The sequence below is a fragment of the Nycticebus coucang genome, chromosome 21 (genome assembly GCF_027406575.1).
Source record: "Nycticebus coucang isolate mNycCou1 chromosome 21, mNycCou1.pri, whole genome shotgun sequence".
NCBI lineage: Eukaryota > Metazoa > Chordata > Mammalia > Primates > Lorisidae > Nycticebus > Nycticebus coucang.
In genome coordinates, this window is record NC_069800.1 from 46,846,424 (window position 1) to 46,859,972 (window position 13,549).

Sequence of the window (13,549 nt, forward strand, 5' to 3'; positions counted from 1 at the left end):
ATTACTAAACCTCTTCCAAAATATAGAAAAAGAAGGAATATTACCCAACACATTCTATGAAGCAAACATCACCTTGATCCCCAAACCAGGGAAAGACCCAACAAGAAAAGAAAATTATAGACCAATATCACTAATGAATATTGATGCTAAAATACTCAATAAGATCTTAACAGAATCCAACAACACATCAAAAAAATTATACACCACGACCAAGTGGGATATATCCCAGGGTCTCTGGTTCAATATACATAAATCTATAAATGTAATTCAGCACATAAACAAACTAAAAAATAAGGACCATATGATTCTTTCAATTGATGCAGAAAAAGCTTTGATAATATCCAGCATTCATTCATGATCAGAACACTTAAGAAAATTGGTATAGAACAGACATTTCTTTTTCTTTTTTTTTTTTTTTTTTGGAGAGACATTGTCTCACTTTATGGCCCTTGGTAGAGTGCCGTGGCCTCACACAGCTCACAGCAACCTCCAACTCCTGGGCTTAAGCGATTCTCTTGCCTCAGCCTCCCGAGTAGCTGGGACTACAGGCGCCCGCCACAATGCTCGGCTATTTTTTGGTTGCAGTTTGGCAGGGGCCAGGTTTGAACCTGCCACCCTTGGTATATGGGGCCGGCGCCTTACCGACTGAGCCACAGGCGCCACTCAGAACAGACATTTCTTAAACTAGTAGAGGCCATCTACGGCAAACCCACAGCCAATATCATATTGAATGGGGTGAAATTGAAATCATTTCCACTTAGATCAGGAATGAGGCAAGGTGCCCATTGTCTCCATTGCTCTTTAACATTTAAATGGAAGTTTTAGCCATCACAATTAGAGAAGAAAAGGCAATCAAGGGTATCCACATAGGGTCAGAAGAGATCACACTTTCACTCTTAGCAGATGACATGATTGTATATCTGGAAAACACTAGGGATTCCACTACAAAACTTTTAGAAGTGATCATAGAATACGGCAATGTCTCAGGGTACAAAATCAACACCCATAAATCTGTAGCCTTTATAAATACCAACAGTAACCAAGCTGAAAAAACAGTCAAGGTCTCTATTCCTTTCACAGTAGTGCCAAAGAAGATGAAATATTTGGGAGTATACCTAACAAAGGACATGAAAGATCTCTACAAAGAGAACTATGAAACTTTAAGAAAAGAAATAGCTGAAGATGTTAACAAATGGAAAAACATACCATGCTCATGGCTGGAAAGAATCAATATTGTTAAAATGTCTATACTACCCAAAGCAATATATAATTTTAATGCAATTCCTATTAAAGCTCCATTGTCATATTTTAAAGACCTTGAAAAAATAATAGTTATATATGGAATCAGAAAAAACCTCGAATAGCCAAAACATTACTCAGCAATAAAAACACAGCAGGAGGAATCACGCTACCAGACCTGAGACTGTACTATAAATCGATAATGATCAAAACAGCATGGTATTGGCACAAAAACATAGAAGTAGATGTCTGGAACAGAATAGAGAACCAAGAGATGAATCCAGCTACTTACTGTTATTTGATCTTTGACAAGTCAATTAAGAACATTCAGTGGGGAAAAGATTCCCTATTTAACAAATGGTGCTGGGTGAACTGGCTGGCAACCTGTAGAAGATTGAAACTGGACCCACACCTTTCACCATTAACTAAGATAGACTCTCACTGGATAAAAGATTTAAACTTAAGACATGAAACTATAAAAATACTTGAATAAAATGCAGGGAGAACTCTTGAAGGAATCAGCCTGGGTGAATATTTTATGAGGAGGACTTCCCAGGCAATTGAAGCAGTATCAAAAATACACTTCTGGGACCTGATCAAACTAAAAATCTTCTGCAGAGCCAAGACATAGTAAGAAAACCAAGCAGACAGCCCTCAGAAAGGGAGAAAATATTTGTGGGTTATACCTCCGATAAAGATTTAATAACCAGAATCCACAGAGAACTCAAACATATTAGCAAGAAAAGAATAAGTGATCCCATCTCAGGGTGGGCAAGGGACTTGAAGAGAAACTTCTCTAAAGAAGACAGATGCACAATCCACAAACACATGAAAAAAAGCTCATCATCCTTAATCATCAGAGAAATGCAAATCAAAATTACTTTGAGATATCACGTAAGCCCTGTAAGAGTAGCCCACATAACAAAATCCCAAAACCAGAGATGTTGGCGTTGATGTGAAGAAAAGGGCACACTTCTACACTGCTGGTGGGAATGCACACTAATACGTTCCTTCTGGAAGGATGTTTGAAGAATACTTAGAGATCTAAAAATAGACCTGCCATTCAATCCTATAATTCCTTTACTAGGTTTATACCCAGAAGACCAAAAATCACAACATAACAAAGACATCTGTACCAGAATGTTTATTGCAGCCCAATTCATAATTGCTAAGTCATGGAAGAAGCCCAAGTGCTCATCGACCCATGAATGGACTAGCAAATTGTGGTGTATGTATACCATGGAATATTATGCAGCCTTAAAGAAAGATGGAGACTTAACCTCTTTCATGTTTACATGGATGGAGCTGGAACATATTCTTCTTAGCAAAGTATCTCAGGAATGGAAGAAAAAGTATCCAATGTACTCAGCCCTACTACAAAGCTAAATTATAGCTTTCACATGAAGGCTATAACCCAACTATAGCACAAGACTATAAGGAAAGGGCCAAGGAAAGGGAAGGGATGGGGGAGGAAGGCAGAATACAAATGTCTACATGGAATAACTAAGAAAATGCCATGAAGGCTACATTGAACAGTTTGATGAGAATATTTCAGATTGTATATGAAACCAACACATTGTACCCCTTGATTGCACTAATGCACACAGCTATGATTTAACAATAAAAAGAAAGAAAGAAAACAAAACATAACATACCAATGTGATGGTATGTCTATGGTACTATAATATGGCTGTTTGAAACAAAGCAGATGGTGTGGACCTAGAACATCATGTTTGGATTAAAAAAGGTCAAGGAATGACAAATCTTGCTTGGGCATGTATCCATTGCATACAAAATAGTTTTATCAATAGCCTTTTATTTTACTCAAAGTACATCTGCTGTATATTTTTATTTCAAACAATTAAAATTTGCAATTAGAAAATTGTGTTTCTTTTTCCAAAAACCCTCAGCTAGCCTTCTTTGTGAGGACTTTGGCAAGGGAAACACCATCTTTCCATCATTGGAAAGATCAGAGATCACTGTATCTTTAAATCTTTCCACAGATGGGAACCAAAGGAACCTCTTCCTTTAGCACATCGCCTAATTGGCTTCCATCTTCCCTATCTTCTAGCTATAGTGTCAGTGTAGCAATCTTGTATTTTCTCTATAGACATCTCCAAGAAATCTTTCTGGGGTAGGCAGCTGCCTCCTGTGCAGCATAAATTTATGGAATATTGTAAATCAGGGCTTGTCCAGGCCACCAGGCCTACAGAGTATGTGATAGGTTGCTAACTGACCCAGTAAGTTCCAAGTATGGGGCAAACAGCTGGGAGGGAAAGCCTGAAAAGTCAGGAAATCACTGCCTCTCTGACTGCAAGCAGGCAGGTGAAGATTCAGAACCACGTTTAGGGGAAATGCTTCTGAAAGTAGCATTCCAGGAGGAGGTGTGGCGTGGAACATTGGATGGCTGTTTAACAGGCTTTTCATTATCTGGATCACAGATTGTTCTCTCCCTTCTTTAATCATGAGGGCCCATGGCCTCTGATTTCACTTTAAATAGCCCCCCAAAGGCCCCATACTAGGACCAGACTTCCTGACCAAGGGAAGCATTGCCCAAAGAGAAATGTTAGATTCAACTTTCCAGGAACATTGAGGCTGCTGCCTTACACACCCTAAACCCTAAACATGTCATCCATGCTAAGTATGTTTGCCAGCCTTAAAAATATATACTATTATTCAACTAATACATAATTATTTTATTTTGTAAAAATTCAAATATGTGGAAATATTCAGAGTCCAAAATCAAACACCTCTGACACCTTGGCCATCTCCTTTGATTGTTCTCATATGGTCCCCTCCCTAGATTTAGAGCAACTGATCAATTTGGTATGTACACTCTCATACATTTTTCTGTGTATTTATATACATACCTAATATATGTAGAAATACAGGATTTTGTTCAATGTCTCAACATTTTTACACTAATAATAAAGACACTAAAGTATTTTCATGCAAGTTGCTTATAAATATTGAAAGCAATTCTTACCAGACTTTGCCCCATGGTGTACTTATCTATAGAATGGATATGTCATTATTCATTTTACATTTCCCTAATCACACAGATTTCCTTGTTCCTCCATTTTTCATTTTTATAAACAATGCTGTAATGAAAATCCTTGCACATCCCTTTAGACATTTTTTTAAGAGAATAAAATGTAGAGATTCTGGGTTACAGGGTAAGCACATTATTAATTTCAATAAATATTGTCAAAATGCTATCCTAAAAGACTATATCAAATTATATTCCCACCACAATCTTAACCTATTCTGGGAAAATCATTTTAGATGGTAGGAAATGTTAAACTCTTGGGTCTGAGTTCTTGACTACAGAGGCATTGGGCCATAGAAGCTCAGATATCCATGGAAACCTTCCCAGGAGGCAATGTCTCCAGACCCACCACATTTTATGCAGCTCTGCAAAGCCCATGCCAAGGTCTGTGATCTCTCACCCAGGACCCCAGTAAAGGAGTTGAATTCCCATGTCTTTCTTTATTCTCCTTCTAGGTAAATTAACCAAAAGCAAGATTTGGACTAGAATTAGCTTCCTTTCTGGGGATGGAACACAATTATAAGAGGGACTGTCCCTAACAAATGCAATCAGCATAACCTAGTTCTTTGTACCCTCAATGAATCCCAAACAATAAAAAAGAAACAAAACAAAAAAAAAAGAGAGAAAGAAAGAAAGAAAAAGAAAGGAAGAAAATATTCCAAAGAAGAAAAAAGGAAAAGGAAATAAAAAGAAGACCTGACTCTGTAAGGTGGTAGAGGGGACACTAATAACAGATTCAACACATGTTAGGAAAGATAAAGTTCAAGTGCTTGTTATAAAAGACACTAGACCACCATTTTTTATGGCTGAGTAGGAGTCCATGGTATGCAAATACCACAGTTTATTAATCCATTCATGTGTCAAAGAGAACTTGGATTATTTCCACATCTTTTCAATTATGAATTGTGCTGTTGTAAACATTCAAGGGAAAGTGTCTTTTTATAATATATCTTTTGTTCCTTTGGTTAAATTCCCAGCAGTAAGATCACCAGATCAAATGGTAGTTCTACTTTCAGTACTTTGGGGAATCTCCATAGTACTTTCCAAAGAAGTTGTACTAATTTGCAATCCTACCAACAGTGCACAAGTATTTCTCTCTCTCCACATGGAACTGGAGACCATTCGTCCAAGTGAAGTATCACAGGGATGAAAAAACAAATAACACACATGCTCTATACAAAACTGGGCTAGTCAGTCAACTCCTATGTGCACATATGAAAGTAAAACTCAACAGAAATCAGGTAGGTGGGCTGGGGAGGTGGGTTGGATAAATTCACACCTAACTGGTGCAATGTATAGTTTCTGGGTGATGGAACATTTATAACTTTGATTTAAAATATATAAAAGCAAATTATGTACTAAACATACATATCTTGGTAATATTCTGAAATAAAAAATAAGTTATGCATCAACAAAGCTGTTAAAAGATAAAGTAAACATCCATGTTAAAAGAAATAGAGAAATATATACCATGTTAAAAGAAATACAGAAATAAATAAAAAAGAAAAGAAAGTTCAAGGAGCTCCTTCTTCTCTGTTTGCCTAAATTGCTGTAGCTTCAACGCTCAGAGCTGTGTCCCTTGGTCACAAAGAGCAGTTCCTTTCCTCTTGGGATTTACAGATTAGGGAATACAACTTGATCTCTGAGAATTAGTATGAGCTTGTCTGGGTTCAAGTCTTGGCTCTCCATTTATTTCCACATGACTTTGGAGAAGCCATGCTGGCCTCTTTTTGACCTTCACCTTGGCTGTGTACTTGGCATGGATTTCTCCCCTAGCATCTTTCCTCCCCAACTCAAAGTTCTTCTCTTCCAAGAGGTCTTCTCTAGCTACCACATCTAAAGCAAATCTTGGGGATGTTGCTAGAACTGTTAGGAAAGAGAATTCATATTTCAGTTGTCTCTCTTGGGCCTATCTATGCTGCCTTGAGCACAAAGTCAACATGAGATACGAGGGATATGGATTCTTAATAATGTCTTCTGAGAAGCCACATGTTGGAAAGCCTTTTGTCTGGCCTACCTATTTTAACTTACTTTTGAAAGAGAAACACACAGAGAGACCCACAAACACACACGTTTACGTAACACAATAGTTTTCAACTTCTCCTGCTCTGGGCCCCACCCTCACTGATGATAACTTAATTTGTTTGGGGTATGTTGTGGGCAACGGGATTTTTTGAAGTTTCCAAGTGATTCCACAATGTACGGCCAACATGGAGAACCATTGAATCACTTGTTCTCAAATTCTGGTTTCCAGACAAGCAGCATTGGCACCACCAATTAACTTGTTAGAAATGCAAATTCACAGGCTCCACACTCCCCACCCCCGACTACCAAATCAACGGCTCTGGGTGAGGCCTGGCCAGTGCATTTTATTTTATTTATTTATTTTTTTTAATTAAATCATAACTGTATACATTGATATGATCATGGGGCATCATACACTCGCTTCATAAACCATTTGACGCATTTTTTATCACAGTGGTTAACATAGCCTTTCCGGCGTTATCTCAGTTACTGTGCCAAAACATTTATATTCTACATTTACCAAGTTTCGCAAATACCCCTGTAATATGCACCACAGGTGTGATCCCACCGATCCCCCTCCCTCTACCCATCCCCCCCTTTCCCACTTCCCCCTATTGTTAAGTTGTAGCTGGGTTATAGCTTTCATGTGAGAGTCCCAAATTAGTTTCATAGTAGGGCTGTGTACATTGGGTACTTTTTCTTCCATTCTTGAGATACTTTACTAAGAAGAATATGTTCCAGCTCTATCCATGTAAACATGAAAGAGGTAAAGTCTCCATCTTTCTTTAAGGCTGCATAGTATTCCATGGTATACATATACCACAATTTATTAATCCATTTGTGGATCGATGGGCACTTGGGCTTTTTCCATGACTTAGCTATTATGAATTGGGCTGCAATAAACATTCTGGTACAAATCTTTGTTATGTTGTGATTTTTGGTCTTCTGGGTATATGCCCAGCAGAGGAATTACAGGATTGAATGGCAGATCTATTTTTAGATCTCTGAGTGTTCTCCATATATCTTTCCAAAAGGAATGTATTAATTTGCATTCCCACCAGCAGTGCAGAAGTGTTCCCTTTTCTCCGCATCCACGCCAACATCTCTGGTCTTGAGATTTTGTGATATAGGCTAGTCTCATTGGAATTAGATGATATCTCAAAGTAGTTTTGATTTGCATTTCTCTGATGATTAAAGATGATGAGCATTTTTTGATATGTCTGAAGGCCATGAGCCTGTCTTCTTCAGAGAAGTTTCTCTTCAAATCCCTTGCCCAGCCTGCGATGGGATCCCTTGTTTTTTTCTTGCTGATGCGTTTGAGTTCTCTGTGGATTCTGGTTATTAAATCTTTGTCAGAGATATACCCTGCAAATATCTTCTCCCATTCTGAGGGCTGTCTGCTTGCTTTGCTTACTGTGTTCTTAGCTGTGCAGAAGCTTTTTAGTTTGATCAAGTCCCAATAGTGTATTTTTGAAGCTGCTTCAATTGCTCGGGGGGTTCTCCTCATGAAATACTCACCTGCATACCCATACAAAAACATGGAAGTTAAATAACCTTATGCTGAATGATAGGTGGGTCAGAGATGAGATCAAGAAAGAAATCGCCAATTTTTTGGAACAAAACGACAATGAAGACACAAACTATCAGAAGCTCTGGGACACCGCAAAGGCAGTTCTAAGAGGGAAATTTATAGCACTGCAAGCCTTCCTCAGGAGAACGGAAAGAGAGGAAGTTAACAACTTAATGGGACATCTCACGCAACTGGAAAAGGAAGAACATTCCAACCCCAAACACAGTAGAAGAAAAGAAATAACCAAAATTAGAGCAGAATTAAATGAAATTGAAAACAAAAGAATAATACAACAGATCAATAAATCAAAAAGCTGGTTTTTTGAAAAGGTCAATAAAATAGATAAACCTCTGGCCAACCTAATCAGGAAAAAAAGAGTAAAATCTCTAATATCATCAATCAGTGCATTTTAACAAACCCTCCTGGTGATGCTGGAGGTGTAAGATCCTGCTTACATGCTCACGTGTAAGATCCTCTGCACTAGAAAGATGGTTTGGCACCTTAGACAAGAGGGTTTCCTGCCATTTACAGAAATTTGCTACAGTGGACTAGAGGTAGGCGAGACTTCTTGACCCCAGATACTCTGTGGAGCTAGAGAAAGAAAGAAGAGCTGGTGCTGATTTTCCCATTGCCCTGCCATGTTAGAAGAGGGCAACAAGTCTCACTCAGTGCAGGGCAAGTTCAAGACAGAGAGAAAAAAGTTCTTCCTTCAGAGCAAAGTGGCATCACAACCAATGTGGTACAGAGGGAATGTCACAGCAAAGAGGATGAGGAGGCAGAGACTGGAAGAAGCAGCAATGGTTGCAGTGGAGCGCTCTGGAGGGGGTACACCCTCTGGGGCTTAAGATGTAGAGGGTTTAGGAGGGGGACGGGAACCTGTGGCTTCAGCCCACATGTCTGTCTCTTGCCCTCTGCTGGGAAAAACAAAGGGTTGGTGTGGTTGTGAGTCAAGGCAGCCAAAATTAGGTTTTGTGTCATGGTGTGACTAACCACAGCATCTTTGCCATCCTTCCAACATTCAGGGAATCAAACCGTGGGACAGGTCAGAAGTAGCACATTGGAGGAGAAGCAGAAGGTCATTAGAAGGTGGCTAGCTGTGTCAAACTGACCTGGGTTACAACTGCAGGGCCACCACTACCTTTTTGTGAATATAGCCAATTTACAGACCTTGTTCCAAATTCAATTCTTTCATCTATAAATGGAGGGTAATAAAATCTACCATATCGATTCCCATGATTATTAGATATAATGCTTAGCACAAGGCCTGGCAGCTATTAGGTCCCTCCAACAGAGTAGCTTCTGTGTTGTAATTATTACTGTTATTTAGCCAGTGATTCAACAAATGTTTATGAGGTGTTTACTCTGTGCCAGATACTGGTGGAGTCTCTATAAATAAAATGGTGGAGAGCAGACACAATTATTTCTTTTGAAAGCTAGTAGTCCTTCAAGGGAGACAGATACTAAATCAAGTAATCACACACATGTAAATATCTACAGGATGTCCCCAAAGTCCCCCCGCCCCAGTGTTTCCATACATAGGAAGAATGGGAAATTGTAGCTAAATGGACTTTTATGTACAAAATATTTGTTACAAAATTTTACAAAGATGAACATGTCGAGAACATTTTATAAATACCTTGTAAAATTTTATAATAAACATTTTTTAAATAAAGGTGCATTTACCTACAATTTCCCATTTTCCCTATGTATGGGACTTTAGGGGTGCCTTTTGGGGCACCTATATAATGAGTGATATAAAAGGTACAGACAGGATGGCCTAAGTGTGGATAACAGGGAGTACAGTCTAATTTGGAAGGAGTGAGGCCAGAGTCTTGGAGGATTTCCTGGAAAGATGTCATTTCAACTCATGTCTGAAGGATAAATAGAATCCGAGTAAGCCTGGGGAAAAGCAAATCAGAACATTTTCCAAACACTGTCAACAGTTTGTGCCAAAGTTCTTTGGCAAATTAGAAACATCAAGGAACTGAAAATGATCAATGGATTCTGAGTTCAGAAACCAAAAAGGAGTGCAGTTTAAGATTAATTTGGAGAGAAAGAAAAGGGAAAGACACCCATTCTGTTGGTGGTGGTGGTAGTGATGGCAGAGTGTGTGTGTGCGCACGTGCTAACATGCTCCAGTCCTAAGTCCTGTGCATGCTTTAACACATGTTGTCAAAATTAGTGTCCAGATCCATATAGCCTGATGACACACTGAGGGCTGCAAGGCAACCCTGCTCACTCCTGGAGCTCATCCTGTCCATGGTATTACAGGAGGCTTAGTCAGGATGGGGAGACAGGGGAAGTGAGCAGGCCCTTTTCTATTTCCTCTTGTGTGCGAGTTTCAACAGTGTTCTTGGAGAGTGAGTTAACAAAGCATTCTGCTCGCTCTCCTCTTCCTGTGGCTGGGTTCTGGAAAATTCCAGATCAGGTAGTGAGATAAATTCAGCCCTTATTGTTTTCCATACACAGTTCTGAAGGCATTTACGTATTTGGCCACTTGTTCCTCTAGTGTGTGCAGTGGCTGGTACTGGCCTGCCTGTTTTTGTTGTTGTTTTTTTCTTTTTCTAGATCATCTTTATTACCAGTATTCACAGTTGCTGGAAGACTTTCCAGGATGCTGTGTGCATATGGCTTTTGATGGAAAAATGTCTCCCTTGACACATTCCTGTAGGAACCACATATATCAAAACCCAGCTCACAGACCACCCTTCCAGCCAAACATTCATAAATGTCCAGGAGGAAAAGGAGTTATGCAGGGAGACTATACCTCTCAGTAAAATCTTGGGAGAGTTTCCATTTCATTTCTAATAAATCCTCTGTAAGTGAATGCCATATAATACTTTCTTAAGAGGCAAATTTGCCTCCAAATCTTTTCCTGGATCGGGACTACAGAATCGTTTGTACTTATCTGACACATCGTAATCCATCTTTGGCTTGACAGTAGTTGATATGATTTCTTTTATTTCATTTATTATGTTATCGTTCAAGATCATTTTTAATAAGTAGACTTTCAGTGAATACAGATACTTCTTAAGATAAAACTGTAACACAAAGGTTAGTATAAATGTCATGACTTGCCCTTACATTAGGACTTCCTCTCGGAGCATCTGCTCTGCATTTCTGGACTCTAAAAAAGGCAAAAATTTTGGAGAGTTGGCATAGCCTTGTGGGTAAGAACATAAACTTTGGAATTAAACAGGACTTGGGTTCAAATCCAAACCTCTCTGTGTGACCCACAGCAAGTAACTTTACCTCTCTGAGGTGCTTTTGTTTCTTCATCTATAGAATGGGGATAATTAGAGATAATAGTAAGAATTAAAAAAAAAAAGGATAATGACTTGAAAGCTTAATGCAATGCCTGGCACATCATATACAATCATTACATTTTATTTTATTATTTCTTCATGCCATCTAATCTAATAATAGCCTCAGGTCTTTCTATCTAATTATAGTAATAGCTGCCATTTTTTGAGCACATACTATATGCTGTGAATTGCCAACTGCTTTATGTGAATTATCTTATTTTCAATAACTCTGTAAAATAGAGGTGTTATGATCATTACCATTTTACAGATGAGGAAATTGAGAGGCAGGCATGTTGAGTGCCTTATGCAGAGTCACATGAGCAGGCGAATTGCAGTAACCTTTATTGCCTGCTCTGTGCTGAGGAAAGAGGCTGTCCACAGCTCCTTTGTTAAGAATAGAACCAGAATGAGCTCTTTATGATGCTCCGTGGTTCTTCTGAAGGGCACACAGTGCGTCTCAGATGTTGGAACTAGGGCTTGGCCACTAGACCAGGGCTGCCCCTGGAGGGTCATTTTATGATCCAGTGAAATATTGGAACGTGCCTAGAATCTCGACTCTGTCAAATCTGTGCTCAAATAGGCGAAAGAGGTGACTGACCTTGTTCAATTGTTTTAAATGTTCTGAAGGCAGCCGGTTTCTTTATTTGTAAAATGGAGAAAGGAATGCTAACTAGCTCCCAAGGGCCTCCTGGGAGGCTGTGCATGTTGGCAGTGGTAGTTAAGCACACAGGTTCTGGAATCTGACTGCCTGAGGTTTACCCACTTGAGTAGCTATGTGACTATGGGGAAGTTACTTGATCTTTTAGCCTCAGTTTCTTGAGTTTTACCATTGTGCTTAGGAGAAATAGAACTGAGGGCATTGTTACAATAACAGCAGTGGAATAATTATGGCTGAAATGAGGGTCCAGAACATAGCTGGGTCTTTTTTTCCTAATGTAAGGAATTCTCCATGTAAGTCCCAGTTGCATGCTACCATATTCAGGGAATTTGATTTAAAGGGCCAAAGTACAGCATTAGTTAAGGTGGTCCTATATACTGAGTATTAGGCCATCCAAGACTTTTGGCATCACACTTGGCAGCTTCAGTTACAAGATGGGATTCCCCAGGGGAGAGGGATGTGGGTGAAGTGGCTTTCATGTTCCTGACCTTCTGCACAGCTCCCACATAAAACGATTTAGAATACAACCTGTGATACTTCTTGGAAAAACAAAAGTCTTGGATGTATTTTCCACTCTATTAGAAGCCTGCAAACTGTAAAAGAGCAGATATAGGTAGACCAGATAGCCCCAACCTTCTTGGCACTAGAGACTGGTTTTGTGGAAGACAATTTTCCAGGCACCAGGGTGAGGAGTGAATCTGACAGGAGACGGAGCTCATGTGGTGATGCAAGTCATGGGGAGTGGGTGTAAATACAGATGAAGCTTCACTTGCTCACCTGAGGCTCCCGTTTTGCTCTTGCAGCTCAGTCCCTAATAGGCCACAGCAGGTACTAGTGCATGGCTCAGGGGTTGGGGACCACAGAACTATCCTTTCTCAGAAATACTTGGGACTGAAAGTGGTTTGAATTTTACATTTTTTTCTGTTTTCACATTTTGGAGTATTTGCATCATATTTACTAATTTGGTATCTCAAGTCTAAAATTCTCCAATAAACATTTCTTTAAGCTTGTGTCAGTGTCAGAAAGTTTGATTTTAAAGGATTCAGGGTTTGGGATTTGGGGATTAGGGATACTCAGATACTCACCCTGTAGTCCATGTTTTAGTCTTCATGGACCAAGAGGAAATGTCTTTAACTCTTCCAACAACTGTTCTTATTGAGGGCCAATGTTCCCTTTTTTACATTTATATTTAAAAAGTAAAAACAAAAAAAAAAACAACATTCTTAACTTACCCAGCTTAACAAAAATAAGAAGCAGGCTGGGTTTGGTCTTTGTGGTTGTAGTGTGTCCCAGAGTATAGTGGTTAAGGGCATGGAATCTGGGGCCAGACCACCCAGGTTTACACTTGAGATTTGTTGCTGGATAACCTTGAGCAAGTTATTTAAACTCTCTGTATCTTAGTTTCTTCATTTCTAGTGGGGAAAGATGCAATTGGAGGTGTGGGTGGGCTGGGGGTAAACATGTAGAGCCCTTGGAATGGTATTTTCTATATGGTGAGTGCTGAGTGTCTGTATTATTATTGTCTTCCAGCTTCTTACTGCTTCTCCCAGTTTTGGAAAACACCACCTTCTCCCCAGGTGTAGATTTCTACTTCTCTGGAGTCACAATGACAGTCTTTCTCTGTTTGTGCATCCTTGATTCTCTTGCGTTCAGATCACGTGGGGAACTTGTTAAAAAGGAAAATTCTTGGGCCCTTCCCCAGA